Consider the following 27,757-nt stretch of genomic DNA (forward strand, 5'->3'; position numbering starts at 1 on the left):
TTCTAGCACATACTTGCTGAATGAATTAGTAAATTACTTCATTTTATGGCCTCAGACTCAAAAACAAGAGAGTATGTGTTATAAACTTTATTTCTTTGTTTTCCAAAATTGGTTTTTAGATTTTTTGGGGCAACGTCTCTCCTTTTTTTCCCCTTAATAAATAAAAATCCATCTTAATTGCTATATTAGTTCGTGTTTACCATTTGCAAAAGCCATTTAATGATTTGGAGAAAGGTGATCTTCTCACTCCTTCCTTCTGACATTATAATCACGTGCTTGGCCAACTGTGCAACACTGGTGTGTGCAGAAATTCCTTTCTGAAAAGCACAGGTGATCATGTTACACCCTGAAGCCTGAGATCTGATTACTCTTACTCTAGTAGCCTGAAAAGTTACAAATGTCGTTAGTAGTCGTCGTTACTCTGTTTAGCTTCTTAAAAAAGGAGTGCAACCATCTCTTATGGCTGTAAATTCTATAATTTGAACATGCATTTTCACGAGGCTGCATATTCTTTGACAGATTCTATGTATTATTGTTCTAAAAATGACTCTCAGTAATGAAAACAGAACCCGAGCCTAAGAATTCTAGTGGAAATCCAAGTGTTGGAATTAAGTGTGTGTGTGAATGTCGGCATGCCCAAATCTGCCTTCTTCACCCCACCCACTACTCCTTTCTTTTTTGCTGTGTTCAAGCAATTTAATTCTGCATCTAATTTTAATCTGTAAACCATATCCCTTCTTGCAATTGTAGAGCATGTGTTAGCACTTAACCAGCAGGAGGGGGGTTGCCTAAGGTAAGAGGATTGATAGCACAGACCCGGCATCTTAAAAATGGCTTTGTGTGATTTGGCGCCACTAGCTAAGGCTTTATGTTCACAGGTCCAGGCTGTCTGTCCAGGGCTTAGAGAGACTCAGGAACTGAGCACAGTGAAACCTTTTATTCTTATTACTTGGTGTTGATGTTTCAGGAAAATTTGCATGGCAAGGGGCTGGATAAGAAACTCTGAACATATTCACAGTCTGCCTTCTTAGGGAGCAAGCAGGAAGAATGAGTAAATTTGTCCAAAACGGGCAGGAGAGTGACTTGAAAAATGTGATTAAGATCTATTGAAATTAGATTGTGTCACCACTGGATAAAGTAAGAAAGGATTTGTAGAAACACAAGTTTGACGATACATAAATATCATCTCTTCTTACTAAGTCTTAACTTATAGTCATAGAAATCTTTAACATTCTTGTAAAGTGAAATCATTACAAATTAAATTATTTCCAAAACGTTTCCATAATATTTTTACATGCATCACTTTTTCAGGCTTAATTATCTTTCATGTTTAATATAACAATGCAACCCATAAATGTTGATAAATAAATACTGTATAACATGAATTCTAAGATGCGTCTTTTTCACATGTTAACATTTCTGAAACAGAGATGTGTTTTACAATGAATGACGTTTGAAAATTAGAATGTGCAGCCTTCCTGCTTTCTGTCCCTTCCTTCTTTCTGTCTTTCCTTTTTTTCCTTCCTTTCCCTCCCTCCTTTCCTTTCAATTCTTCCTCACACACAGATGGTTTATTTTACCATTAGTAGTTTCTTATATTTGAAGAAATATGGTGACTAAACTCACATATTATAAAAATATAAATAAATGCTAGGACTCCACAGTCTAAAAATACATGCAACTATTGTAAGTGTAGTTTTCTGAGAAATCCACAATTCACAACATCTGGCCTAAAGCATGGGATTATATAAGGTAGTCACTTTAGATGCTGCTTACTGAACAGATATGTTCAGTATCTGAATTACTCATTCAACTAATATTTATTAAGCTCCTACAATATGTTTAACATTGTTCTTGGTTCTCATTTTAGAAAAGCAAAAGAAACAAAACAAAACAACCACAAAAAGAAATGAGTAAAGTCTCTGACTTGGAGATTATTTTCACTTATAAAAAGAAAAATCAGTCTAAGTCACCTGATTCTAGTGTCATCTTTCCAAACATGGAGCCTGTGAATACAAACCTTATTATTCAGTCATGCCTTCACATTTAACTTAAATCCCAGAGAAAGAAAATTCAGACTGAGCTACTGTTTTAAAAGGAATATATTATAGCTTATTTTTTTTAGAAAAGTTATTCACTAGAAGCTAGGGTCTCAAAATTTGAATATGAACCGCACAGTACAGCTGAAACCACCTTTGTACCAGTTCTGTGACATTGCGCATATTATTACTATCTTGTCCCATTAAACAAATAAATCTTTCTCGAGTGGTTCTTGTGAGGACTAAAAAAGACAATGAACCTGGATTATTGTGTATTTAACAAAGTAAATTAGAATTCCATTTAACTTTCTTTTTCAAATTAACCAAAAGTTAAGCATAACTGGTATTATGATTTTTTTTTTGTAAACAAAGACCTGCATCCTTTTAGGACAGTAAATAAGTGCATTTTATCAATTTAAAACAAAATAAAATAAAATAAAGCACAGGGAAATAGGTGCAAATTAAAAAAAAATTAGAGAGGTAAAATTAGTCAGAAATTAAAGAAAGTTCTTAAGAAGTTTACAAATGACTGATCTTGAAGAAAATGCCAAATAGGCATGAGAGAATCTCCTCTGTCTGAACAAAATGAAGAATGATTATTCATTAAATATCCCATCTATAACAATACTTTCTTTGCATATTTGAATACATTTCAATTTTCCATATACCTTCCTTATATCTTGGTGTTATTGACTTGAGTACCTGAAGCCCAATATTACTTAAGAGCACATTCTGGTATGTGAGTTGTGCCCTAATTCTTCCTTCACATCTTTCATTCAAAAGCTGAGAAAGCTTATAACTGATAAAAGTAATGCGTTATAAAAAATCAAGGGAAACATTCAAAATCAAATGAGCAATAATAAAATTTTTAATGTTTTCTTATCCCACGAATTCAAGTTTATATATATGAAAATTACATTATTAAAAGAAATTTTTAAAAGAAATTTTATCGTATTTTATATAAAGCATGTAGACTCTTTTTTAAAAATATAAGTGATCAGTAAATAACAGACTTAACATTTCAAAGTAGCTTCCTTACATTTACTTTAAGTTTTCGGATTTTAATTTATCATCATATTTAGAATTAAGATGACATTACATAAAACACTTTTGTAGAACTCTCACAGTGTAGTTTGTATGTATGTGTTTATGTGTGTGTGTTTAAATCAGAATAAAGACTTATAACAATTAATATTTTAAATACCGTTGTCAATGCTAGTGAGTTTTGGAATTCCAACAGGCTGTAGGTCTTTTATTTCAGTAAACAAAAGAATTTGAAATTTAATAATGAGGATTTTTTTAAAAAAGACAATCTTTTAATGGCTTTCAATTACATAAAAGGATAAAGGCAACAAATTTTTATATTAGAAATATAGAAGATAAAATAAATATGAGAAGAAAAATGACCAAACGTTAAGTGGTAAACAGGATGCTAAAGTGATCACATGAAATATTTCATTTATCCTGAAAGCAATACTATTAGGTATGGACTATTATACCAGTTACACAGTTGAAAAAAATAGAGTCTTAAGAAAGTGAATTAATTTCCTCATGATTGCTACTCTACTGAACTTGGATTTAAACCTCACTGTGAGTTTTGAAAAATTTTTATTTAATTACAAGCAGACTCTTTTTTCATTAAAACAAATCTAAATCTTTGACTTATTAATTCCTGTTAAATGATATGTCATTATTCACTGCCTCATTCCCCATATTTGGACAGGTAGCTTGCTTCCATTATTAAATTTTTAAAATAATGTACATTGTTGGTGAAGCTGCAAATTAGTACAACCACTTAAGAAAGCAGAATAGAGATTCCTCAGTTAAAAAATAGAATCACCAGATGACTCAGATATTTCATTCTTTGGTATTTATCCTAAAGAACTAAAATCAGCATACTTAGAGTGATACATACAAACAAATGTTTGTAGCAGCCCAATTCATCATAGCCAAGTTATAGAACCAGCTTAGGTGTCTGTCAAAAGATGAATGAAAGAAAACATGGTATATGTACACAATGGAGTTTTACTCAGCCACAAAGAAGAATGAAATTATGTTATTTATTGATGAATAAATGGAACTAGAAAACATGAATAATAAGTGAAATAAGTCAAACTCAGAAAGCCAAGGGTTGAATGTTTTTTCTCATATGTGGAAACTATATACAGAGAAGAAACAAGGGAACAGAAAAGGGACAGGGTCTTATGAAAATGTAAGGGAGACCAATAGAGCAGAGGAAGGAGATTGAGAGGGAGAAAGGACGGGATGGAATAGGGAGGTATGGGGGAATGAAATCTACCAAATTTTGCTATCGCCATATACAGATGTATCACAATGAATCCTGTGTGTGTGTGTGTGTGTGTGTGTGTGTGTGAAAAATTATAGTACATATAGATCATAGCACATATGTAATTATATGTATAATTATAGCACACTAATTAAAGATAATAATAGTGATGGAAGATTAACAGCATAAGGCAAGTGGATTGGGGAGGAAGGAAGGGAATAAAAGGAAGGTAGAAGGAAATGAGATTGATGAAGTTATGTTATATACATTTACAAATATGGGACAATAAATACTACTTCTTATATATAATTATAATGCACCAATAAAAATAATTAAAATGCTGCTTTGAATATCTTCAAACATATGTACATACATGCATTGAAAAAAATCACACTTTCTAAATTTAAAATATAATATAAAGCTATTATAATAAGAACATCATGTTACTGGCATTAAAAATAGACACATCAACCAATGGAACAGAACAGAAAGTTGAGAAACAAACTCAAGTATTTCTGGTTGATTGATTTTTCAGGCAAGTTCCCAAGAACACACAATGGCAAAGGGCAATCACTTCAGTAAATCATGCTGAGAAAATTGATACTCACACAGAATACAATTGGATCCTTATCTCACAGCATAGAAAAAAATCAACTCGAAATGGATAAAAGGCTTAGGTGTGAAACTATAAAACTATCAGAGGAAGCATAAGGGAAAGTTCTGCAACATTGGTCTGGGCAGAGATTTCTTGCCTAGAACTTGAAAAGCACAAACAACAAAAATAGAAATAAAAAATATGGAATTGCATCAAATGAACAATCTGCACTGCAAAAAAAATGAGTTAAGAGACAACCTAGGGTTTGAGAGAAAATATTTGTAAGCCAGACATCTGCTAATGGGTTAATATCCAAAAATTTATAAGAACTCAATCAGTGCATAAATTTATAAACAACACACACACACAAAAAAACCCTTGGGAAGGTGAAGAATGCATATCAGCCACAGCTAACCAAGTAGGGCTTTTTTTCCAAGACATTAAATGTCCTATAGACATCCAAAATGACATCAAGAAGCAGAGCAAAGAGAGCTGAGAAAATGAGCTTCAGATCTGAAATTTTTTGAATGAAATCTGTTTCACTCATCACTTAGGAGTTGCAACACATTTAATGCCTGCCTGTTAATTGCTGTTTTTTCCTGATCTTCTAGGTCTGATACTGACAGGGAAAGAAAGTGAGATGTTCATCTACCCGAGATCCTCATGGCATTATACTTGTGGAACACATCTATTATCTCCTGAAGGATTCAGCATTTTTTAGTTCAAATTCCTAAAAAGGAAAATATGAAAGTCTCAGCCACACCCATGGATAGGTCCCCTTAGGACAGTATTCCTGGTGCGATATGCCACAGCAGGGAAGGTAAGCCACATGTTCAAAACTGAAGACAAATGAAGCTGAGAAGTGAGTATAAGTAGAAGACAATCACACCTAGTTTAGTATGAAAACATTTGTGTCAGCCACACTAGAGGCTCTATCATTTGCTTTATCAGCCCGACGAAAGAAACTTACATCATATTGTTTTAAATCTGGACTCTTGGTTGAGTGAAATAGAAAAAGTTTATGTCATATACACATCACCCATTCACATTTATTCTGTGACTCTGTTGACTTTCATTGTTCGCTTATTTCTTGAGTTGTTAATGTTTTTCTTGTTGCTTTTTATATTAAAGTTTTTTTACATATTCATTATACAAATTGTTGGTCTTACCTATTGCTCATATTCTTTCCAGTTGTCTATTTGCCTTCTCATTTTAGTTACTTTTGATACATTCAAGTTTGGTGTTTAATGTAGTTGAATCCTCCCACTATTCTCTTTTTGCTTTAATTGTCTTAATATTGAAAAAAAATCTTTACAATTTCAAGGTAAATAAATATACCAATTACACCTATTTTAAATATTTTAAAAAATTGCTTGCAATTGATTAATGTCCTGAAATAAATCTTGAGAGATTATGTGATATTCTTTATGTGAAGTCTGATATTTATTTGGCAATACATAAATTTCTTTTTTCTCACTTGGCTAATATTCATAACACTTTTTCTACCAGAATAATCCATCTATTAAACATACTAAGATATTTTATTCAGGTTGCATTATAGTTTCGCAACATGATTAGATTTTTAAAAATATCCCTCTTAAAATAATGTGGGGAAAATAACGAACAGATTGCTTATAGTAGATACAAAGTTGATTAAGGGACTATTAGGACAGTTCACATAAGAGTTCATTAAGGATAACTCACAGAAAAGTCTGATATTTATTTGGCAATACAGAACCCACTGGTGATTCAGTTCATTAAAAAAAAAAAGTAGGTACAAGGGGTAGAAAGGAATCATAGAAGCAACCAAATTATAGATAGTTGAGGTGAAAGGGTACAGGCTGCCACATACAATTTTTAAACCTTTTAAAGAGAAGAAATAAGTAGTGGGAGACTGAAGCAAGTCCAGAGAAGTTTTTTTCCTTAAATGTCTTTAGTTTTCTTCTGAGAAGAGACAAAATTGAACCTTGCTGCATGTTACATGGAAAGAGCCATATGGTGAGAAGAGGGGCATATCACAGAGTAAGCCATGTCATGAGCCAGACGGGAAGAAGTGAGTCAACAAGGGGACAGAAGTGTATGCGTTGGTTGGCTATCGCTGAAGAAGTGGAGGGAGCAATCAGATGGAAAGGCTTCTCAATCAAAAAGAGAGGTCAGTGCATCAGTTGAAATCAGAATGTTGGAGGGGAGCTGTGAGAAAGGAGGTCCACACTTGAGCTACCTACTAGGTAAGTACCAGGACAGAGATGAGGGACCAAGCCATTTGAAGGCCCATGAATATGTCCTAACATTCTTCTTTATGATTGTGTGATGTTTTCCCCCCAGCAACAATGAAGCTTTTGGATAGTTGCTTTGGGGATAAGAGAATGAGAAAATAGAAGGAAGCAATAGGCAGAGTGTGGCAGTTTAGACAGTGGATGAGCTAAAATATCTTAGGGTTCTGATGAAAGCTAGAGCAGGGTTCCAGGAATGGGCTTCTGTTAGGGGAGCTGAAGAGACCAATGTGAGATTGCAAAGGTCAAGGAGCAGGAAGGCTCGTGTATTGGAGAGATCTTTTTTAAATAAACATTGAAGTCAGCTCGGTGCTCCAGACACTCTAGAAGCATTGAGTACTGTAACTATAATCATTATGAATGGTGAACTTAAAACCACTAGGATCAAACATAATACCAAATGCTCTATTTAAAAATAAGGACCCAAACTAGTTAAACAAACAAACAACTAAACAAAACAATGACATACACAGTCTTACCCATGAAAAGTCAGATGAGTGTGACTTCACTGTTGGCCATGGTTGTAGGTTTAACAATGCCGGTTAGGTGTTTGGAAAAAGAAACACAAGGAAATGGGTAAGATTTTATGTTGGAGTTTTGAAATTTAGTCAGGGAAATGAAGCGACTCTATGATGATCATGTGTTCTGAGAGTCACTAAGTTATTTTATACATTTTTTCCCTTCCTTAACAAATACCAGGGTGAGAGGAATTATTTGAGTGAGTCCTCACCCAGAGAAACAGAACATGCAGTTACTTTGTGTTCCTATCCCAATCGGGCCAGGAAATTTAACAGAAGATGTAGAGAATGGGTGCTTTTAAATGTTATAAATGACAGAGGTGCCAGTGGCATGGATCCTGGGGTGCTTCTTGGTTTCTTCCTCTCACCCCATTGTAACAGAAGAAGGTGTGTTAACCCAGATGATGATGTTACTGATCCTGTGGACAAAATGGTTTACCTTTTATAAAAATGTACTCTATTTATAACACACGGAAGTACAGAGAAGCATCACGCTGGTTTGAACTAGTGCCTTTCTCACTGAAATCTGATCACACGGATATAGATTGAATACATCGACCTGAACTCTCAAACAGACCCAAAAGGTGATGGTGAAGAGTGATACCAACACATTCAGGACATCTTTCAAAGGTGGAATGTTGTTGATTGTGACAGTAAAAAGCGGGGCCACAGTTGCATTCATTGTTCAGTGAGCTTGTCCACACAGCTCAACCCACCGACAGCAATGAATGTTGATTGTGACCTTTTGTAAAATAATCTCTGCACGGGGAAGAGAAAGTTCTGGAGTGTCCTGCTTTGGTTTTCTGTCTTCAGCAAATTCTGGGAGCCACGGAGCAGTTGATGGTTAGCCATAGGGTACAATCAACGGTCGATGGTTTTGATTTTAATTCCAAACTCACCGACAGCGTTGAATGTTCACTGAAGCAACCTCTAAGCTCAGAATTCTGCTGACTTTACAGTATCTGTAAGTAAGGAAAGAGGAGGGAGACAGAAAATACAAAGTACCTTTAGTCACACGTTGTATGCATTTTAAGCCTTTTCAAAGAAATAAGGAGGAAGAGACGCAGGGTGATTCTTCCAACCAACACTTTGGCCAGCCTCCACATCACATGTGTGAAAGAAAGGGATTTTGTTTCTTCAAGCTAAAAAAAAAAATGCTGATCTTGGTTTAGTTCCAGAGAGAGAATTATCCCACAGTTACAAAGAGAATTTCTTATTCAAAGTAATTTGAAATATCAAATTGAAACAATATCTTAAAATTTAAATAATGCTATGCTTGAAGAATATATTATGCATATAGAGTATTCAAAAATTAAAAAGAATTCTCTTAGATTTCCTCAAATTAAACTACTGTCAATTACCTTTTTACACATATATGTCTAATGTATGTGATCATAAAATTTGGTTTTAAAATTAGAATATATTCCAAAGCATTCTTAAACTGAACAAATTACAAATGAAGAAATCAGCTCAACACATTTTTCCGTTTATGACACAAAAAATTCATTACTACAGTAAATACAATCTATGCATGCTATGAAGCTATGAATTCCCAACTGTTTTGGATATGAAACTCCTAAAATCTTTTTATGGGTGGATATGTCAGAGATTCTTTTTATAACCTCTTTTCTATGATTGCTTTGTGAATAATGCTTATTTTAAAGCATTTATTATCAACTCTGTTAAATGTATTTATATAATCACGTTGAATAATTTTTGATTATTAATTAAAACAAAAGTTCTCTTACATATATTGAAACCAACCTAGAAAGTCACTATTTGACACACTTTAACTGACATCCAATATGATTATAATTATCTGTGGGTGAGACAACCCACGGTAATTTAGAATACTACTTTGAAGATTTTCAAATCAATGGAATAGTTCCTGAAATATTAGTGAACTATGTATTTCAAATTTTTACATATTCTGACATTTCCTTCACTTACAATACCATATTTTAAAGGCAGTAATTGTTTAATATCTTTGAAAAACAATTTTTACATGGAAATATTCTCTAACATGTTTTGGTGAAATGAGGGCTAGTGATCTACTAAAAGCATGTATTGAGGCAACAAATAGTAATAGAATAAAAAGTGGTGATTAATCTGAATTTTGCAATGTGTAATTCTTTTGAAATAATCACTTTTTTCCTACAGAATACAACTAGTTAAAAAATGCTTTATCAATAGGTATTTCTTGTGCTGGTGTGGAAAGAACATTATCATGGGACTAAGGGCTCATTTGTTTGCATTATCAACTCCACCTGAAGGCATATCACTCCTATTTCTCTGCCTGCACATTGTGGCGTTAGTGTCAGGTCAATATACAACCATTTTTCAATCATGCCTATTCATCTCTCACTACATCTGCTAACATTTGTATAACAGGGATGCTGTGATACAAGACTTCAAACCCTGTATTTTGCCTGAATGCAAAATATGCATTTGACCTACTAATGAGCAAAGCTCCAGGGTTGCTACAATTAATTACAATGCATATCCATGTTATTATTTGTTTTGTAAAACATTCCCCCAGTAATTTTTGCAAAATATCATTAACTTATGCCTCAAATTTTCAAATTATTAAAATAAAACTCTTGAATAAAATTATTGTAAAATTCTTAAAAGTCATAAATGATTCATTTCCAATAGTAAGAGATTGCATTATATATCTTGTCATTTGCACATAGAATAGTGATAGTAAACAGAGTAATTAATTCTTTCTAGTTTCCGTGGATTAAACTGAATGTGTTTCACATACACATAGTTTGTTGAAGAAAAAAAATCTTCTAACAGTTAAATTCTCCATAAGAGTAAATAATTTTTTTTTGTATTCTTGCTGCATTTACTCTAAAGTCAGAGAATATACTTCAGGGTTCTATATACTAAATTATTTTTGAATCATCAGAAAAATTGCTGATTCTATTTTCTGCTTATTCAAGTGGGCTTTTAATCACTATCTTATATTTCCTAATCCTCTCTCTTCTACATCTTTATTTTCACGATCTGGGTCTTTGACTACAAATAATTTATCTTTTAATTATTTAGGTTTCACAGTTTATGTTTTCTATTAGAAAGTATGCAGCGTTACCTTTTTTAACATCATATTCATAATTCCAGAATTCTAAATTAGTTGTAGCAATCTCCAGTCTTATATTTTTTCACCAAATGAAAAGAGCCACAAGAAATAGGTCTTTTATGGGTGAGTATCCCCTTATGCCCCTCTTCCTGATTTTGCGAGGGTTGCGTGGGCAGGATAAGACTGATTTGCATCAAGGTCAGATTTATTTTAGATTTTTGTTTCTCATCCCTGGGCTTGTGGAAACATTAAGTATTTTGGTTTTGCTTAAGGTTAGTAGGTCATAAATAAACCAAAGCAATTTCTTTGCTTTGAGCAAGAGGGTCACAGAATACATGAAATACCACTTTTAAACAAAGCAAACTTTAACATGAATTGACAGAAGAACATGAAGAAGTAGTGCCACGTGCCTCAGTAAAAGGCCATAGGGATTTGGGATGCTGAAGTTGTCTGTTTTAGAAATAGATTATATATCTTGCTTGATGACCTGTATTTAATTTAAGTGACTGCCGCTGCCAGTCCTTCCAGAGGGCAAGTGTGTGAAATAGAGCATTCCAGTGTCAGGCTCCAGCCCGTTCCTCTGCCTGATGCCTTGACCTAAATTGGGCATGTGGGCATTGATCTGGACAAATGAGAGGAGAGGAGATTTTCTACAGTCGCATTTTATCCTTAATTCTAGTTCATTGAAAAATTGGGGGGCGGGGGGGGGGCAGCACCTACCTATGAGTAAATTTTAGTTTAATCAGTTTGATTTTTCTGTTAGGAAAGTGAATCTTTCCAAAATGAAAGACATGAAAATGTCACATTTAAAAGTACATTTTTTTTTTGCTGTTTCCTCCTTCTTCAAAACATTAACACTATCTCTGAAACTCATCATATATGAAATTCCAGCTTAACCAGTGATTTAGGGGTTCCTAGGCCTCTTGCTCAGGCCCATCTCCATTTTCTTAGAAGAATTACTCTTTTGATCAGGATCAGATATCTCTGGGAATGTTTGAGGATTTGCACTTTTACCTTTTCAATAATGCAGTTCCAGTTCCCAATACAGAAATGCTCATTCTGAATAGTTATAATTATTGGGGTTTCTCGTTTCTTCAATAGAAGCAGCAGAAACATCAGAGGTCAAAACTGACTAAATGCAACAGAGAGCCAAATTGAGAACTTGGATATGGTTTTTCACTGAGCAAAAAGGAAAATCAGGGCGTGTCATGCCAAAGCTTGGCTCAGAGTGGACATCTTTTACTACTGAAATGCTGGCTTCCAGAGAGGACTATAATTTTTTTTTTCTAATAGCTTTGTAATTACTGATAGTCCTTCCTCCTGTTGACAGCTAAAGGTCTGAAAGTTTTCTGGTTTCCTTTTCCAGAAAACTGTGGAAATGAATTTACATTACTCACTCCATAAAATGGCTTATGAATTTGCTCTGGAGAAAGGAAGAATTTCCAGCATGACCTTTGTATTATTTGGCATAATTGCCAGGTATTTAAAAAAATTAATTTATATTAAATATCTATATTAACTGGATTTATATGTAAGAAATCCACATTATTTTCTTATTACAGAATAGATATAACTTAAAAGTCTTTGTGATTACTTAAAAACCATAAAAGCTCAAATATTTAAGTTTAATAGAAAAGGTTAAAACATGAACCACCCTAACTCCAACATAAGCATCGCTTTTAATAAGAGCATAGAAATATTGACTTTTTGCTATAATAACTATTTATTATAATAAGCTGGATTAACACTTTTCAATAGTGAACGTCTACACACAAACTATATATATACGCATACACACACATATATACATATATATGTATAAATTTTTTTCTGAGCCTGTGAATGTAGCAATCTAAAAGGCACACTTTTTTAAAACATTTTTTAGTTGTCAATGACATTTATTTTATTGATTGATTAATGGTACTAAGAATTGAACCCCTGGTACCTCCACATATGCTAGGCAAGCGTTCTGCCACTGACCCACAGTCCCAGCCCCTAAAAGGTACACTTTACTGGGCAGCTTAATATAATCACCAAACAAAGCAATAGAATTGCAGCAATGAGTCTGGGATCTGCCACTCACCAGTTTGGTTATATAACTTATGTAAGCTTTAGTTTCCTGGATAAAATCTGCGTCATAAAATAATTATCAGATGTAACAGTTCAAGTTCTGAATAACCCTTTGTTAATGGACATTCTGTAATACATAATGATACTCCTTATTATTGGGACAGAGATTAAATCCAGGTCTACCAAGAATCTAATGCATTCTTCCCTTCAAAAAGAGCTGCTGTCCCAGTTCTAAAACTTACACACACACACACACACACACACACACACACACACACACACACACAAAATCACATAAGGCTTTTTTCTAAGTAGCCTCAAAATATATGATTTTTTTTAAACCAATGGCACAATAACATTCCCAGTAAGATGCAACCGTGTGTTAGTCTTGCTGCTTGACTTTCTTACCTGGTAGGTGGTGGTGACTGACAGGCAAGGAGAGCTCTTCTAAGACAGGGAGTTCTGAAGAGGATTGATGTCTACTTAAAAGTTACAATTAATCTAAAACTCCTCTAAAGTTAGGAGCCCTTGATTAACCTAAAGCATCTCTGTTATTCTTCAACATTCACACAGAGGATGAGGACTAGAGAGAATTCAGGATGACTGCTCTTCTTCACCTTTCAAAGCAGGTTCTTGTCCTTGAGCATATGTCCTAAACTATTTTAAATCAAATCAGGATGCCATCGGATCTACAGAGGATAAGACAACTGTTTAAATATTGCTGTATTTTTAGACATTTATCAAGTTTCCACTTTAAAAAAGATATTTCAAGGTTTGATCTAGGAAAACTGTTTCAGTGCCTTTCTTTTCTTTCATTCTTTTTTTTTTTCCTCTGAAGTTTAGACATCTTCCTGAAGCAAAAAGGAAGAAAGGAAGGAAGGGAGAGAAAGGAAAGAAAGAAGAAAACATTACATCACTACATTTTTACAAAGCACATAAGCTTATATTGGGCTATCAAAAGAAGCTATTTCTTTTTGGGTATTCGATCATTTAGAGAGCCAATTAAGAAACAAACGAATCTTTTTTCATACAAAAACTCTCTCTTTTATAGAGGAAAGCACATGGTAGTGTGAAGTTCAGAGCAAGCTGAGTAGAATTAATGATTATAATAGCAATGGATTCTTTTTCATAATGAAGATCAATTTTGTCGATAGTATAACACTATGCTTTCTACAAACTCTTGCCAATGTCAGCATGAGCAGCATTTATTTTTAGCAAAGAAATGGAGTGTCCTTGATCCAAGACTTTGTACTAATGGTTGATTACTCCCTCAATCTACAAAGGATAGACATGTTAACTTATAAGTGATTTTTCAAATTACTTTCCCGTAAATACTTCCATATTAGTAATAGAGTCTGTCTCCTGTTATAATTAAAATGCAAATTAATCTCTTGAAAATTATTAGCAATATATGTATTAGAGAAAATAAGTTTTTTTAGGGGAAAATACACTGCATCTTTGTAAAGAGGAAGATACCTTGCTTCTCTAAATTGTTAAAAATTACCAAAAAAAGGTCACCTGAAACACATAATCAGAGAAGCACACACTAAGATTTTAAATTTTTTAAATGAAACAATGTGTTATTATTTTATTATTGTACCATGTTACATTATAGGAAAAGTGTTTATAATTATATTTTTAGAGTATTGAAAACATCTTTCAAGTTTTCTATGCTTCATTCAGAATTCAGTCTATAACTTAGGGTCTCCCAAGCTTTTAACAGCATTCTCCACTAACTATGCTATTAGAATACCTTTCTATTTTTAGAAGATATTGTGGATGTATTTCTAAATTCATAAATTATACAAGCATCTGTTCCTTCAATCAACAGGACACCAAATGTTTTTTGCATCAATCCATGTGGAACGATGTATATAATACTATTTTATTCCCCATGAGATTTTAATAAGTACTGAGTTTATAGTCAAAAAAATGTTTAAATGATTAAGACGGTGGAAGAGGGGTAAATAAAATAGTAAACAAAAATGTATTTCAAAGCAAACTCTGTGGGAATTATAAAAAACTAAAACACGAGTAGCTTTTAAACCTTTCTAGGTTTCTTATTCTCCATAGCAATATTTAAATCAACTAGCAGAACCTGACAGATTTTTAAGCACAAAATTGTAACTCTATTAAATAATTAGTTCTTATGTCTTTAACTTTATGTAAAATGCAATATTTGGAGAATATGAAAAAAAAGTTTCTTCACATTGAGTTCTGATACCTATTATATGCATGACAGTTTATTTCATCAAAAATGCCTTTATAAGAATTTATTCTTTAAAATTGATTAATCTAAATAGACATGGGTATGCAAGCTCTTCTAAACCTTCCTTAATGTGACCAGCAGGTGACTGTGTTCTCTCCACAGGTGACTTGTGGGCTGAGAAAGGATTTCAGCCAAAAGTCAAGACTCCATTACAGTTGAGTATTATATTTCTCAATAAATCCTGTGAAAGTGAAATACCTTAGCTCAAGTTATTCATTAAATATATGTCATTATGACATGTTTGGATTAATTGTTAAAAGATTTATGCTTTGATTTTAGAATCCGATAAATGACCTCTTCTGCTACTTAGACGATAATTTTCTAGATCCTGTTCCATTTTGATTTCCCTTAGCCAAAGAGAATAATTCTAGAGGATGTGGTTATGTCCCCCCATTCTACATTTTAAATGAACAAACAGAAAATAAAATGGTGTTAATTTACAGTATTTAGTTAAGTTAGTTAACTGTATTTAGTTAATAATTCACATTATTTTTTATTTTAAAACATATTAATTGAACAGTTTATTCTTTGAGCAATAGGATCATGTGATGGCTTGATTTACTGGAATGGTAGTTGAAAAAAATAACTTTATTCAGGCATTATTCTGTTTTACTCAAATGAGATTATTCTTTATTAAATGCATAACAAAATCCAGATATTTTAGCAATTTAAAACTACTCATTATATTCTTTACAACCTTTTCTCCCCCAAAGAAGTTACTTGAAAATTAGTATATGCCTCCATGGTGGGGAAGGGGGGAGGAGGTGGGGGGGGGGGAGAGAGAGAGAGAGAGAGAGAGAGAGAGAGAGAGAGAGAGAGAGAGAGAGAGAGAGAAAGTTTCTTCATTATACAAAAGGTTCCCTCAAGCAATTTTTCAAATCTTCACTCTCGGGTTATTTTCTCTTTATGTTTACATATCTGCAGAAAATTGAAAATTGAATGACTTAAATTTTCAAAAAGTACCTATGGTAAATGAAGAGATGAAAATAAGCAATCTTTGATATGATTAGTAAAAGTAGAAATCTAGGATTTGACCTAGTGATCTTCATGAATCTTATCACTTCTCTTATCACTTATCACTCTCATCACTTCTCATCCTGCTGGGAGACATCTACTTCCCACCGAAGGCATGATATAAACGCACTATTCTTTTCAGAATTACTCCTTTTTGACTTAATTTACAAGGAACCTCTCTTTGGTATTAATCCTAAATGGTTATTGGAGATCGATGCAGAGAACAACTGACAGAATGATTCATTTGTAGAACTGTTTCAACAATTTATTTACCATCAATACTTTAGTAGCTTTAGAGCTTACTTTAAAAAAAAACAGAGTATTAACTAGATAATTTTGGATCAAAATCAATTTAGGTGTTTTTTTAATATCCCCTCTGCAACTCCAATTAAATACGCTACTCTTCCCAGTTTCCTGTCTTAAAACTAGTTTTTAGTGCTGCCTGGAAACTGTTAAACAGCTGCAGCATTCCAGCCGTGAAGTTTTTAGCCATGAGTGAATTACACAAATGCAAAGACAGTAAAATTGCTTCTGGAAAAACGTCTACAGACACATAGATTTTTGAAAAATGAACCAAATTATCAAAAATGTCAGACATTAACAATATAAATATACACAGGTATGTAATATTTTATAGAATGAATGATGTTTACTATTAAAATAAACAAATGAACATATTATACAGCCATAAAATGAAGACAAAAATACTTTATTCTTAAAAAATCTAATTACATACTCAAATTGGCATAGAGACTCAAAAACACTGAATAATTTTGGGCAAGTTGTCAAATAGTGACAGAATGCTATGTTCACTCCCCCACTGAATGCCCTTTTTATCATTCTATGTACATGTTAACATGTATTTTTAATACTTTTTTTTACTTTGTAGTTATTGACTAAGAATTTTTTAATTAGCACAAGAAGACAATATAGGTACTTTGAGACTTAAAGAACATTTGATAGTTTCAGCTGACCTTTAAAATGAGGGGAATAAGACCACATAACAGATCAAAGACACCAATAGGATATTGAAATCCAGTTTCGATGATATGTGTTTTTCTCTGAAAAATATTTCTAAAAAGTGAAAAATAGTTACAGACCAAGAATTTTATCAAAGTTTCTCTTGCTTGGTCTATCTTTCTCACTAGATGGTGGGATCCTGGGATCAGAGTTTCCTTAGTCATCTATGGAACTTTAGAACATGTTTCCTAGAATACAGCAGGTGTTTAATGTGTGCTTGTTGCCTCTTCCTTGATTCCCTAACACATATCATTATCAGGATGCTCATCTGGATATGGCCTATTTTCCCATTTGCTCCCATTTACCTGACAATATTGAATTATATAACCTCCATGTTGGGTTCCCACATATCTGGGTAAACTGGATTCAAAAGTCAAAGTCCCAAAACCTAGTCACTCACAAAGGTTGAGTCATGGAAAAGGTTTAAACAGATTTAATGCTCACTAGAGATCTAAGCCACTTTCAGAGCTGCTGTTACATAACAAAGCATAGAACGAAAGAATTTTCTTGTCTTTAGAAAAGTGCTTCATTAAATTAAGAATTTTGCTCTTCTCTGCAAATGGACCATATATTTCCTTCTGATGGCATGAACAAAGTTATCACATTTTAAAACCTATATTTTAAAATGTTTATTGCTCTTAGGATGGTTTTTGATACTCTACATGTTTCTTCCAATAACATTTTAATTTTTGAAAACATCTATATTATTTCTGTTGATCAAGAAGGTTGGGCCACTAATGGAAAGAAAGTATCTTAATTGGGGGGCCCATACACAATATCATTAACTGTTTCTCAACTTTTATTTAGTGAAAGGCAAAATAGAAGAGGGCAAAAAAGGCACAGAAGTATTCTGGTTGGCCAAAGTCCTCCTTGCTGGTGAGTTTCATCTCACCCAGGTATCCAGATATTTTAACCACATCCTCCCACCCTTGCGCCCCGCCCCACACTGTGGTAAGTTCTGGTTAAAAAAAAAAATATTTTTTTTTCTTATCTCAGTACATTTTTACTATTTTCCATAGCTGCACCCTCAGGATAGACATCCAGCTAATGTTCTTCTGTTTACTGAAAAGACCTTTCACAGTATTTCGTTTTGCACAGATGAATGCTAGAGATTTCTTTTGAGCCTTGTGGACCAATCCGATCCACTATTTTACACACCAAACTTTACAACATCAGGGTCTTTTTCAGCTATTCTTGAAAACCAGATCCTTTTCAAAGGATGAGAAGTTGTCTTCTTTGAGGATCTTTAGAGTGTGGGGTTAAAAATGTTTTGATCTTTGGCAGATTCCCTGACTTAATGGTGCCATCTTCCAACACATTTAACTCTGAGGGCCAGTGGTGTCCAGATGTATGCACAGGGATGTGTTTATCCAAAAGTCAGTCACATGATCATAGATATTGATCATTACAAAAAATTCTCCACAAATGGAAAATCTGTTTCCCAGCCAAATTAAAGAAACCTGAAGTTTTCTTTACTAAATGGTTATGATGCTGCCAATTGTAATGTTCTTAAGGGAAAATGTTCTAGCATTCATATTTTTTTTATTATTATTATTATTATTATTATTATTATCATTATTATTTTAAAATAGTTCGAGCTAGAAGATATTTTCCCCAAAAGATGCTAGTAGAAAGACTATTTAAACTAATATAAAATAATTTATTTTAGAATCCTCATTATCCATCACTTCTGTTTATATTAAATTTAGTTTCTGTCAATGTCTAAAATGTTGATAAGAATTTCTTTGTTGTGAAATTTTTATCTTTCAGTGCCACTGGCTGGTTTTCTCTTTGAGACACCTTTTTACGTGGTAATGTGTGGTCATCATGTTTTCCCTAAATTGCACTTTTTAATGTTATATTGAATTTCTGTTTATTGATCAAAAGTTCTGAGCAGTAAGGTAACAAACTGAATTATATACTTTGCTTTAAAAGGCTAAGAATGCCCCCAAATAGTTTCAAACATATTGACTGATTTAAACAATTCCAATTAGTTTCTCCCTATACCATGTAGTTAACTACAGGGAAGGCATATTTTACATAATGAGATTTACACAGAAATTCTGTCATCCTGGAGAGAAAGCTATAAAAATATATTATGCTTCAGTCTACTTTTAGTTTCTATTTTATGGCAGAAAAAAAGATAATTTTGGCAATAACATTTCAAAAATCCTCTCTTTTTTATTTTTTAGAGTAACAAAAGTTGTTTACTAAAAATGGAAATTTTTAAACTAAATACTCCTTTATAGCTCTTTTCAAATTCTTCATTCTACATTCTGCCTAGTTTTCTTAAGATCGTGTGAGTGATACAAAAATGTGGTACATAATACGGACTTTTTAAAAATATTTATTTTTTTAGTTGTAGTTGGGCACAATATCTTTATTTTATTTATTTATTTTTATGTGGTACTGAGGATCGAACCCAGGGCTTCGCACATGCTAGGAAAGTGCTCTACCTCTGAGCCACAACCCCAACCCTATAATACAGATTTGAAAGCACCACAAAAGCATATCATTCTATGGACCAACACTACAAGATGGTACTTCTAATTACCAAACTTAGTTTTATGAAATATTTTCAAGCTCACAAAATTTATCATAATTTTCTCATGCAATACTGAAAACATTTGGGGGGGGGGCATTCCAAAGAAATGTTATCATTTCTCTGAGATCAGCAAATTAATACCAAAAAACTAAACATGTCCATTGGAGAGAAAAGATATCAACAAGTAAGCCGTCATTTCTATTATAGGAAATAGCTTGAGGCATATGGCAGAAGTAATGGAAAGGAGCAGAATTTTCCTCTGCCTCTAAATATAACTTTTGACTTTAGTTAAAGATAACATTATATTGAAAGTATGAATCTTGTAAGCCTCTACAGTTACTAAAATATCCTATTGGAACAGACGGTAAAATTTTAAAATTAAATATACATCCATTATTACAAATTTGGAATACTTTGGGAGAAATAAGGGAATTAAAGTATACACAACATACTGGGAAATTCAAAACAGATGTCTGCTAAAATTCAGTATATTTACATGCTTGTAAATAGCATATGTTTCCAAAACATGACATTTGTTCTTTAGGACAGTTGTGTATGTCTGTGAGATGATGGGATGGGACAAGGAGAACATGTTTTATTTAAAGTTTCACATTTGATGAAACTACATAAGACTGAGCTTTTATAATTATTCCAAATGTGACAGAATGTTTCTATTTCAAGAAGAAATGAGAAAATAAAGATTAATTATTTGCTTTAGAACTAACTTAATTTCATGCATTCATACAGGTACTGTATAAAATATTTGCTCAGTCCTCACTTTTTGGTTGTTAGATTTTTTTAAAGGATTTTAGAGACTTATATAGAGGAATTTTCAGCAGGGATGAAGTTGAACTTAGAGGCTGCACCAATAGTCTTACTTACATCCTTACAAGTTTGCTTTAGGATTCCCGGCAGAGGCTGGGCAGGTAGTTGTCACAAAAATCTTGGAAATTTACGGGAAATCTTCAGTAATCTGAATCTTAAATTTCCATACAGGGTCAATCTATCTTTTTAATATTTTTAATTTCAGAAGGAAACATGAAAAATCAAATATTTTTAGTGTGAAATTTAGGAATTTCATATAAATACTCCAAATACAAATAAGTAAAATTTTTTATATCATCCTAATCTCCACATAAGGCTGCCCTTCCTTAACCCAACACACATCCATCCATCCATCCATCTATCTATCTATCTATCTATCTATCTATCTATCTATCTATCTTTTTTTAGTAAAATGGAACAAGAAAGAAAGGAAGACATTAAGAGAGGAAGGAAGGATGGGAGGGAGGGAAAAATAAGAGAGAAGGTTTTGAAGAGGGTATGGTGTCCTTGTGATAGGTGAGCATGGTTACAGGAGCCAGAATTAAGTGTAAGCATCAAGAGATTTGAGGCTGAAGACAAGACTGATTTGGGACCATCTAAGCACTCACCTTTCCTGAGATTCAATTCCTGCATTTGTTGACAGAATGTTATTTCTAATGCATTAAGGTGCAGTTATTGAGTGGACTCCTTCTTTTGTTCCCTAATATTCACAGTGGCCCTTTGAAATTCTATGCCTTGGCTGAATTAGAATCAACTTGCATTATTCTATTCCTATCTAATTTTATATTTGGATAATTGGATAACACATATATATCCCATGAGTGCACATGTTACATTTATAGTCAAGTATACACTATTCAATCATAAGTCTATTTTAAGAAAAGGGGAAACAAAACAAACTTTTCAAACTGCTTTAGTTTGTTTTCCTTTGTGAAACTGAAAATTATACAAGTTTGTGGTTTAATTTCATAGAATGTAAATATGAGAAGTAGATGCCTAATAAAGTCTGTATTATATTTGGATAGATACTACTCGGAATATAGATTATTAGCTGAACATGAATATTAATTTGGATTATTTCCCCTTTAGTTAAAACCACAAATATACACATTCTCTGATGAAAGGAAATATTAAGAAGTAACTCTGAAATTAATAATTATCCCCCCAAGTAATGGTTAAAAGTAATTCAAGCTAGTTCTATTTATTTTACTTGAAAGAATATGTTTTCTAAAATTATATGTTCTATCCAAATAGATCATTTTTTTCCAGTTATTTGGATTTTTGCCATCAAGTCTAATTGAGTCACTTTATTTCATAAAACAGGAAATGGAGACAGAAGATGTAAGTGACTTGCTTAACACCCTGTAAAACTACAAGAGCAGAATCAAAGAACAGTTCATGACCATTTCAGAGAGCCAGTTGCCTGGGGTTCCTGGATCAGTGTCAATGTCTCTTCTACCTTTCAAGTCTACCATTATTGCTTCAGCTCTTACCCTTCTTCGTGATTCATATTCTTAGTTTATTTTTATTGTATTTCAGTTCAGAGATAAGACCTAGAGTTTCCTAATGCTTCATCATAACAATGCACATTAATTTGCCTTTTCTAATCTCTTCATTTTTTACTAAATAAATATGTCTAAGAATCTAAAAGTTTGCAGTTGCTTCGAATCAGCATTATGACTTTGTTGCCACATGGAAAGCCAAATCTCCACCCAGCCCTTCTCTGTCATCTCCCAGAGAGCCACAGGCAAATGCATTTGATCTCAAAATGTCACAAAATATAAATGTCCATTCATTTTTTTTTAAGAGCAAAGATGCTTAATGGGTTTCTTTTTTCATTATTTTTTTTTCTCTGGGACAAAGAGTTGAATGCTTTGTACTTCATGAAAAATAAAAGGCTTCATATCTTAAGTCCCTGCATATTTATATTTTCCCATTCTTCCGCCTCCTCCTCCTCTTCCTTATCTTTCTCCTTCTTCTCAGTTACCTTATTTTTCAATATTTTAAATGCTGGAATATAAGTCAAGACTTGAATATAGAAGTAAGTTTTACCTGGAGATATATAATAACCCTTAAGATTATATTTTTCTCAATATATCTTTCCATTGTTGAATCGATACCCTCCGCTGGACCATATAAGAGATATTTAACATATTGTAAGAGATATTTACCAGCATTTATGATTAATGTAGATCTTTAGGTAATGTTCTATTATACTAGTTTGCATTTGGTTATTTTACAGCTTTCCTTCTTGCCTCCTATAACCCAAACCGTATACATCAGCATATAATTGGACTTTTAAAAAAAATAACACTATTCTGTCTATAGAACAATGGAAAGTGGGAAGTGTGAAATACATACAAAATAAATTTTCTCATTCTTTGCCTCACCATGCAGAGCTCATTTCAGAAGTCAGAATCTCTATAAAGTCTCTGTGCTTTGTCAGACATCAGACCCAGCCTGAGTGCCCATCCTATCTGTGGGAATCTGGCTCTGTTCTCACCACCACAGGCACCAGGAGAATCTTTGAAAAGAACAAGTAGTGGCTTTTCCATATGATGCCTTGATTAGGTCATGTAGGGATTTCCAAGACATAAATGAATTTCTGGGTGACAAGTGTATCCTTGTTTTAAATATACAAGGAATTAGAAAAGGTCAGATAGAATACATATTTTTCTTTTTTTTTTTTTTCATTTTAAGTGAAGAAAAGAGATCAGGCTAAGAATCACTTTCCATTTCTTTGAAACAAGAGGACAGCCATGTTTCATTGTGGTAGCAATGTGTATGAGGGCCACTGCCCACCCTCTCTGCTGCCTTTAATTAGTGAGAAGGCCTGCATTGGCAATGCTCATCCACAGAGTCCCTGTGCTGCAGGCTCATCTGCCTCAGTGATAAAGTGCAGAATCAGGGCTCCTGGGCACAACCCCCTGCACAGTGCTGGAGTTTGAGAAAGCAGATGCTGGAGAGGCCAGTTGTGGGGGGAGTTTTTATTTGTTTTCCCCTTTGGGGGATCTTCCAGGAGCCTCTTAGCTCTACCAGTGCTCAGGTGACAGGTCTTCGAGGATATGGCCCAAGACCAAGGCAAGTCATCTGCCTCAGGCTGTGCACTGTCCCTGCCCAGCATTTCTCTCAAGGAGGACTCAAACCATAAATCAGACAGAAAGTCTGTCCCACAGGACTCAGGGGGTAGAGCTGAGAGCACGAAGGAGCCATTGTCTGCAGCACTTGGCTGTTTGTTGAGTGTGTGATTACAAGCTGGAAAAAATGCAGCTCTTGCAGAGGCTCAGTGTTTGAATTATACAACAGCGATTAATTAGGGCAGCCCAAATTCAAAGTAGTGAAATAATGAACAAGTTTTTAGAATGAATGGAATTAATTTATAATGTATAGTAGGCAGTCTGCCCAATTGCTGTGCCCTTCGGAAAAGTGAAATAATTAAAAGCCTACATATTCTACTCAATCCATGCAATTTTTTTTTCAACTAATTTCTAGAACTTTCTTTTTGGAACTAAATATAGCGCATGCCTTTTAACTTGACAAATAAGATCTGCTCAGTGTATTAAAGTCTCACTGTTACACAAAAAGATGGAATGAAGTAATGAAGTAGAAGCATGCCTTTCATTTTAAAAACCTTCAAAGTCTCACATTTTGAATCTTTTCACAAAGCAGTTTCCTCCATTCTCTGCTAAGAGTTAGAAGAGGACACAGTGGTGTTACATTGAAACTACTGTCACCTTTACACTGGGTTGCTAAGTGACTTGAAAATTTTGTCTTGAGACATGCCATTATATTTATCGAAAACTTAGAAATGGTGCTGAATGTACAAAATAATTAACAGAAAAATCTTAATCAATAAGGCATATAGTAGAGCATAAGATAATTTTCCCATTTACTCTTTGCATTAGGAGGAATATAAAAATATACAAAATTTTGATTGAGGTTACCAATGATAATGGATTATTTCTACCCAAAGAGGACATTTTAAAGAGATGAAATTACCTGACTCATAATGTTCCCCTGTATTTGTGAGATCAAACAGTACCTTAAAATAAACATTTCTGTAGCAGGAAACTATTATTTTTTGATTGACAGATTTTTAAAATATAATTCAACTATGTACCATAAGAAGATAAATGCAGAAGAAGTCAGAACACAGATTAGGGCTCAAATATTTCAGGTTTTATGAGTGTGATACTGCATATGAAGTGCTATTTTCAAAAATTAGACTAGAACTTTTCTTTTACTAATTCTTTCTATACTTTCTTTAGCAAAAATTTTTCTATGGCCCTTTCAATGTTAAATTTCCTTCTCTGTGCATGCATCTGGTTATTAGGGTTGTTGCTATTCATCAAAGAGTTATGAAAGAAAACTTCACTAAATGTACATCACTAAATGTGAGTCCATACATGGTATAAAATTAATAACTTACATTGAATACCTTGCACAATCCCATAGTCTGCAAACTTCTCCACACCTCAATTTGGTAAGCTGTCTTCCTATCAAATCCAAAATCCTCACCCGAACTTACTGAATGGCCTAAATTATTTCTTTCATTTAATCTCCTTACTTTGCTTCAGTCACAAGGACTTCCTTCCCATTAACAGAGCTTGCCAAATATGAGTTAGCCTCGGGAACTTTGTACTTGCTGTTTACTTTGTCTAGAATGCTTGACTATTAGCTAGATAAGTTTTCTTCACTTCATTTTTGTCTATAGTCAAGGGTCTTAACTTTACAAGAGACCTTCCCTTACTCTTATGTATAAAATAGTACCCCAGTTGTTCTTCATATGTACTGCTTTATTTTTTATGAATTTCAAATATCACTATGGATATTATAGTCAACAAATAATATGGTCATTGAGTACATAGGTCACACATACCTGATACAGGCCAGGCACTGTTTTATGATCTTGGGATACAGTCGAGAACAAAAGAGAGTAATGCATCTTCCTTCATGCAGTTTACATTTTAGTGAGAAAGATAAAACATAAAAGATAAGGTATGTTAGACTTTCACAAGGACTAAAGGTTCACAAATTGGAGCAGGAAAGGCAATATGAAGTGCACAGAGGGTGGGGTTGAAATAGCTGGTGAAGCTGACATTTTAATAAGAATTTGAAGGATGGGAGGGAGTTAACCCTTTAGACTCTAGGAAGAAAATTCCAGGAAGAAGAGAGAGCTCACACCAAGAGTTAGGCAGGACAGGGCTGGTATCCTTAGTTTTTCTGCTGATTATCTGTGCCCTAGAACAGAACCTCATTAGAGCATGGATATTTATTTGTGTGATTCCCATAATCCAGGACAGAAATCTCTGCATAAATATGAGCAAAGGTATTAAATAAGAAACATGCACAGCAGTCACAGCACACAACTTGTTCAAAATAACCGGGTTGTTAGTGGTGGACCCAGAATTTGAACCCCCTACAATGTAACACCACAGTCTCTTCTAGCCAAAATCTTCAGCTGTGTAGGAGCTCCCAGCTCTCTTTGGAAGTAGGAACACATGGTGTATAGAAATAATAGCTGAACTGGGAATCCAATGATTATTTAAAAAAAACAAAAACAAACAGAGGGGTGGGGATAGGAACTATTCTGGATTACCTAATTTTATCCTGAATTTTAAATATGGGCTCAGAAAGGTCAACATATTTCCAATGGTTAAATACAGAATTCTCTGAGTCAAAGGTGGATGGACCACTATAGTATAAGATTGGCAACAGATGAATGGTTAGTCTTGGCCCGATTGTTTAGGATTCTATGACTTTGGGCAGTATCTTTTTCTCTGTGCCTCTATTTCTTTAGCTGCAAAATAAAACTGTTGAGATGGAGGATCTCTAGATTTTTTTTTAATGTTTTGGGAACGTTCACATAGATGACTGCTGCAAATATTTCTCAAAATATTAACTCCCTGAAAATTACTCTGGAAAATTGAACAATTCTTATTTTTGAACAAATTTGAACAATCTCAAAACAATTTTTACCCACTAAAGAGATGAATACAAATTATCTATGAAGAGAAACAGACAGAGGCATCCCAAGGCAGTCCAAGAAGAGTGGGTTATTAAAAAAAGGCAACTGGGCTTAGGGATTCATGTGTTAGGGAATAGTGATTACATATCAGAGAGACACTACTGGATAACACAGTGAATAGAGAGGAGAGGAGGATGTTTGAAGTTGCTGTTTTGGAGGATCAAAATACAAAGTGTTTGCAATGCAAGGTAAAGAGTTTAGACCCTACTCTACATGTATTTCTTATGGTCAGCGATATATCTACAGGACAAACTACAGTCAACATTAATCAGTTTCTTATTCTAAGATGCTTTCTTTGACATGAATGTTTACAATGTATGGTGGAGAAGAAACAGACCTGGTTTTAAAAAAGTTATTGTAATAAATTACAGAGATGTAAAAATAACATTGGAAGACCTTCCTTCCTGCCTTCTACTTTGATCCTGTACAGGGACATTGTACACGGCAAAGCATATGGTCCCTGCTCTCACGTGGCTTATCACAGAGTGGAAGATGGCATTAAACACCCACAGAAACTGACTCTCAAAACTACCTGACAGTGGATATGGTATAAGAGTTAAAAGAACAATTCCTAAAATGGTTTATTTTAGAATTTTCAGGAAGCCAGATGGTCATGAGCACGCCGGTTGCAGAAAAGAATTGTAGGGGTTCTTTAAGTGGTTGGTTCAGTGGTCAAGACATTAAGGAACAATAAAAGCTGTTTATAGAGATATCCCACGTACACACTTACTTTCCCCTCCTACTCCCCCTCTTCTTCCTGTTTCCCATTCTTATTTATGCTTTGCAGCAACCTCCTGCGTGCAAATCCCCAAATCTTCTTTTAGAGACGTGATTCACTGGCCATGGCACACTATTGCATTTCTGGTTGACTGACACGTGGGATAACCCAAGTGTGATCTTCATTTCTAACTAAAGATTGTTTTCCCCCACCGAGATTTTGTATATGATTCACACGGTCAATAGCACATTGATACATATACAATATGGATCACACAAAAAAATTAACATATGGTTTCTAGTAATTATATGTAAAATGCAGTAAAAATTTAGTAAAAATTCTTTTCTGAACATATCTGTGAAACAGAAAAAAAAGTATAATGCAGATGCAAAAAAAAGTACAGCTATGTTTGGATTTTGTGTCAGAAAATTGCAGCTAGTTTCAAAGTCAACATTTTATGTTTATTCATACTAA

General features: G+C 33.7%; 1 long non-coding RNA gene across 1 annotated transcript in view; it reads right to left on the bottom strand.

Annotated features, from left to right (window-relative positions):
* Positions 1–922: 922 nt before the first annotated feature.
* The window catches only part of LOC144367162 (uncharacterized), a 79,615-nt gene continuing 52,780 nt past the window's right edge, over positions 923–27,757 (bottom strand). Inside the window, exons 3-4 of the long non-coding RNA XR_013426460.1 lie at positions 13,273–13,715; positions 923–8,674 (exon numbers count right to left, since the gene is read on the bottom strand). This is a non-coding gene — a long non-coding RNA (uncharacterized LOC144367162). The remainder of the gene's footprint in view (positions 8,675–13,272; positions 13,716–27,757) is intronic.

This window comes from Ictidomys tridecemlineatus, chromosome 10 (assembly GCF_052094955.1).
Source record: "Ictidomys tridecemlineatus isolate mIctTri1 chromosome 10, mIctTri1.hap1, whole genome shotgun sequence".
In the NCBI taxonomy this organism is placed as follows: Eukaryota; Metazoa; Chordata; class Mammalia; order Rodentia; family Sciuridae; genus Ictidomys; species Ictidomys tridecemlineatus.